Source organism: Hibiscus syriacus, unplaced genomic scaffold (assembly GCF_006381635.1).
Source record: "Hibiscus syriacus cultivar Baekdansim isolate YM2019G1 unplaced genomic scaffold, ASM638163v2 tig00117012_pilon, whole genome shotgun sequence".
In the NCBI taxonomy this organism is placed as follows: domain Eukaryota; kingdom Viridiplantae; phylum Streptophyta; class Magnoliopsida; order Malvales; family Malvaceae; genus Hibiscus; species Hibiscus syriacus.
The window spans coordinates 306915-312914 of NW_024063524.1; positions in this window are offsets into that span (position 1 = coordinate 306915).

Consider the following 6000-nt stretch of genomic DNA (forward strand, 5'->3'; position numbering starts at 1 on the left):
TACCACCTGTTATTTGGTGAATCGAGCTCCATCAACTACAATAGAGTTGAAGACACCAATGGAGATGTGAACTGGTAAACCAGCTGATTATTCAAACCTCCATGTATTTGGAAGTATTGTGTACGTGATGTACAACTCCCAAGAAATTTCAAAGAAGGATCCAAAATCCAGGAAATACAAATTCTTGGGGTATGTTGATGTTGAAAAGGGGTATCGCTTGTGTGATCCCACTATGCACAAAGTGATCATCAGCAGGTATGTTATCTTTGTAGAAGATAAACTACAAAGAAAAGAAGCCGATGATAGCGTGCAAAAGTCAAAGACTACACAGATACATGTGGAAAAAAAGTTTGAACAAGAAGATTCTTCTGAAGCAAAACCAGCACATGATTAACAAGAACCAGAGAGTTTTGAAGCTCCAATAACTCGTCAATCATGTCGTTTGAGAATATTTTCCAATTGACACTCAAATTATGTTATAAAAGGTAATATTGCATACTACCTTTTAACAGAGGACAATGAACCATCAACATACCAGGAGGCAATAAATAGCTCAGATGATTCACTATGGATTATGGCTATGCAAGAAGAAATTGAAGCCCTTCATAAAAATAATACATGGGACCTTGTGCCACTACCACAAGGAAGGAAGCCAATTGGTAGAAAATGAGTCTTCAAAATCATGCAAAATAGTGACGATCAAGTGCAGAGGTATCGTACAAGACTGGTGGTCAAAGGATATGCTCAAAAAGAAGTTATTGATTTCAATGAAATCTTTTCTCCTGTGGTTCGACTAACAACAGTTCGAGTAGTGTTGGCAATGTGTGCTACATTGAACTTACATCTAGAGCAGCTAGATGTTAAAACAGCTTTCCTTCATGGAGATCTTGAAGAAAAAATTTATATGCTCCAGCCTGAAGGTTTTGAAGAAAAAGAAAAGAAGAACTTGGTTTACAGGTTAACAAATCTTTGTATAGTCTAAAGCAGGCGTCGAGGTGTTGGTATAAGATATTTGATTCCTTCATTATGTGCCTTGGATACAATAAAATTAACGCTTACCTTTGTGCTTATTTCAAGAGGTTTGGTGATAATGATTTTGTTATATTGTTATTGTATGTGGATGACATGTTGGTTGCAGGACCCAACAAATATCATATTGAAGAATTGAAGGTACAACTGGCTAGGGAATTTGAAATGAAAGACTTGGGATCAACAAACAAGATTCTGGGGATGAAAATTCATTGAGAAAAAAGTAATAAGAAGATTTGGCTTTCACAAAAGAATTACTTGAAGAAGATTTTATCACGATTCAACATGCAAGATTGTAAGCTAATTTCTACCCCTCTTTCTATTAACTTTAAATTATCCTCCAGTATGAGTCCTAGCAGTGAAGAAAAGATGATGGAGATGTCTCGAGTGTCGTATGCATCGATAGTGAGAAGTTTAATGTTTGTAATACCCTAATTTAGGGGCTAAATTTAAGAATTATAAAGTGGTGGATTTAATTGGTATTTTGGGAAGAAAATTGAGGATTAAATTAAAAAAATTCAAAGTTAGTAGACCGTTTTATAAAGTGCAGGAAATTCAGTGGCTAAACTTATAGTTTAACCATTTTTATTTTTGAGACAATTATAAGTCTCTTCCCCCGTGTATTTCTGCAGAAAAATTCTCATTTTTCCTCTCCCCGGTCAACGACTTTGATCTCCGATCTACTCGTCGTCCGGCCTCCGTTCAACAAACTGAAACCACCATCGTGTTCGTTGTTGACCGATGAACAAAACCCTCAAACCTCTCATCGTGAATCGGCATTGTTTGTCATTAATTTCAATTGGAAGTATCGTCGGAGAATACCTGTTTTCGACACCTCCCGCACTATCGTGTTCCTTGCATCATTCTGAGTCCACCAGTATCCTCCATGTCTCCGTCGTCGCCGAAACGTGGAGGGGTGAGAAAGTCAAAGTTTTTGATGTTTCAGAATCGAGCTCTCCACTGTTCAAAATTTTGAACTGAGCTTGGTAAGTGTCTCAAGATACCTTAAAATAATTTTTAGAATTTTTTTGGGAATTGTTCGGACAACGTAGAACTGTTCACGCACCCCACGTGCCACCCCCTGAGATTGGGCTTCATCTCGCAGCAGAGAAAAAGAGAAAGAAAACCGGTTTAACCGGTCCAACCCGACCCGACCTGGTCTGACCCGACTGACCGACCCGACCTGACCCGTTGACCACCATTGACAAGAACTTTGATTGGCGTTGACCGGCCATTGAACGACCATTGAATTTTTCGGGTATACCTATTCTGACGTACTGAGTCCGTTTTGCCAAATTCAAACCCAATAAGTTGTTTTTAACTGTTTTATCACTCGATTCGATCCGTTTTTCGGAATTAAGTCTCATTTTTTGATGAAATTTATATTGTTATGTATTTGAGGAATTATTGGAAGTTGAATAAATATCGAGGACGTTTGGATGGATTTTAAATGGTCGATCAGCATGGCACAAAAATCGAGGTAATACATTATTACTTTTTCATGTTTTATGGAACATGTTGGTATTGGTAAATGCATGAATGAAAATGTTTGGTCTCATTTGGGTTTTTAATTAATTCATACACTCGATATGAATACGGTAAAAAATCGGTAACTGAATACGGCTCGGTTGATTTATATAAGAAATTGAGGGATTATTATAATTAAATTACAAGTTATATGATTAGTGATAAAGGAATCAGCCCTGGATACGTAACTTATAATTTATATCATCGAAGGTTACATGTTAAAGGTACTTGGATGAGAAATTATGAGAATATTCCGGTTTGGTAAAATTACGAAAATACCCTTATGTGGTAAAATGACAAGAATTGTCTCTGGAAGTTGTTTAATGACTTTGAAAAGATATATTGATCTGATAAAACTACAGATATGCATAATAAATGCAAGTTTTGCTTAGAAAATTTGGATAATCGGGTTTTAACCTCAAGCGGGTTTGTGCAATATACTAGAAGTCTGTTAAGGAATTATTTCAAGACCAGAGAATGTTCGGGAAAGCAATTAACCATAGGATCTCTAAGTTATAATTATTTTCGTTAAGAGTTAATACTGAAATTATATATTTAAGAAATTACAAAAATGCCCTTGAGAGGTAAAAATAGTTCGAGTTGACCCGAAATGAGAAAGTACTTTGAGGATTTGTACTTAACTCGATAAATTACTAATTTAATTGTTAAGATTCTATCTTTGTAAAGAAAATTCCTGATAACATGTTGGTAACTTCTGAGAAGACAATTAACCTGAAAATCTCCGAGTTAAGAATAAATTATCAAGGGTGCTCTTTTTTCAGAATTGTTCGAAAGGTCTGGAAAAGATTAGACGTTTAAATTAAATAATAAGATCATATGGAAGGAAATGATTGAAATACATCAGATCTGTAAAATGACCAAAATACCCTTGTAATGGAAATGACTTAAGAATATCACCAAGCTCAGGAATGATTGGATATCCTCGAGCTCTGAAAAGAATGGTATGAAAATGAGCACTAGAATGACCAAAATACCCTTGTGACCTAAACTAAGTAGAGGTGTTGGATTAATTAAGGAATCCAAATAAACATGGATGTGGTACTGCTCTTAAAAGTTATGGATCACATATTAAGCCGAACAACCAATGCTAGTGTTATATCAGTACCTGAACGACATAGATGTCACTTGAATGCGTGTTCGTATTCTCAAATTTGGCTCGATGATAAATTTGGAAGTATTCAGCTCAGCTAAACTCTAGATCGCATTCAGTACTAAGAATTTGATATTTATTAGACAAATCAACCACGAATACCAAATTGAATTGAACAGAAGTACAATATATATCCAAAATTTAAAAACATCTGGATTACTCTGGAAAACCCTAAAATAACTAGAATTGACTTGACTGCTAAATGAATTAAGTAACATCAAGGACTGAGGATTAAGTAAGTGATTTGGATAAGTCTGGAAAAGCTAATGAACATACATAATGTAATGTTCTTATGGGTCATGAACTACAAATCAAGCACGTCAGCATTTCATGATATCGTGAAAGCGTGAAAATGAAATAAAGACCATTGGAAGATCTATTCAATGATGATTCTGAAGATGATCTATGGACAAGAATTTGTGGTATTAAAGAGTAAATACCCTGGAAAGACAATGAATTGACCAGTCGATAAGCAATTGTTCTGGGAGCTATTTATCTCGAGTTGTTCGATTATCCGATCAATCAACATGGTTGTAAAGGATTCTAAATACCCTTCTGATTATGTTTAATATTCGAAAACCATCCGAATAAGATATGATCCTGATAATTCATATTCTGAATAACTGATGATTCTGTCAGTTAATAAACTCTTCCAATAGTGATTCTAAATTCCAACATTCTATCGGTAAACTGAAGATCTGTGTTTCTCTAACGATAAGATTATTCAGTATCTTTGAATAACATCTGGAAACTCTAGTGTGTTCCCTAATTACATGAATGTTTTATCTAATTTCCGATTTGAATCATGTTCTGATTTCTAATATGGATTCTGTTCTGATATATGATATCTGATATGTAATATGAATTATGTTTTGATTTCTGATATGTCTGTTTATTGACAAAAAATATTTTATTTGGGGGTATTGTTGGAGGAAGAATATATACAGGCTCCTTGGCTTTGTGCTCGGGGCCTAACTGTTGTGTTGGGGTTGTATGGTTCTGGGAAACCTACACATTATTATGTGTTCGGTTGGGGGATTTACTATAGTTTTTAATAAATGTTTTATTTGGGAGGTATTGTTGGAGGAAGTATATGAAGACTCCTCGGCTTTGTGCTCATGGCCTTACTGTTGTGCAGGGGTTGTATGGTTATGGGGAACCTACACATTATGGACGTGTGCGGTTGAGGGAATTACTATGATTTCTTAATTTTAAAAATATGTTTTAAAAAGATCTGTATCTTTTCACTGGTTTTGTGAGAACACACTAGATAACCTATTCTGATCTTCAAAACTCAGTCCTCTGAAATATTTCTCTGAACTGAAAGCTCACTGTCTGTTACTATCTGAAATATCAGTAGGATTTCCGCTCAGCATAAAGATCTGTAGATGTATGAACTGATAAGAAAATATATGTTTATTTGTATCTGCACGTTCTTCAACATCATCTTGTAGTTTTGTATTATTGAGCTTTCCAAAGCTCACTCTGTTACTCACCTTTTCATGTTAAAAGAATCGTACCAGTGCATCTATCAACATCAGTAATGGAGTTCTTCTGGCGTTGCTTAAAGAGTATGGTAAATGTGATTAGGGGGCATGTAACTTGTATTTTGTTTTTATATATGAGTCTGAAAATATGTTTTAATTTCGAATACTGACAAATTTTATTTTGTATTCATAAATGATTTTATGAGTTTTCATGTTTTGAAAAAAGTTTTAAATTTTTCGCTATTTTACGGTGGATCGCTCCGGTGGCCCTAATGTGACAACCCATATCGGATCAGTTTACCCGCATCGGTCTGAGGGGGTTATATTTAGTGGTATTAGAGCTATGGTTGAGTCAAATTTTTCAAGATAGACCGGCTGATCGAATTTAAAAAAAAAAAGATGTATGGCCAGTACATGCCCCTAGACTACAATCGTAGTTCTCTGAGCCGAAACTTCAAGGTTGAGTTCCTATCTGTAATGAGTAAACCTAAGTTTTCATCCGTTAAGGCTCTACCTTTGTATAAAGGAATACCAATAGCATTTTTCTAAACTCTATAAAGTACACTACGAGTAATGTGAGAGTTACTCATTTGAGAAATTCTGACATGAATTTGGAAATGAAATTTGGATATGTTACTGTTGTACGAGCCTATTCTCATTACCAAGACTGAATTGATTCCACAAGAATAAATATGTTCTGATTATTTTATTGGACTAAGGGAGAGTTCTGATAAGAATGTATACTCAACTGGTTAATAATTTGTAGAGGATCCGTACCTTTGGTAA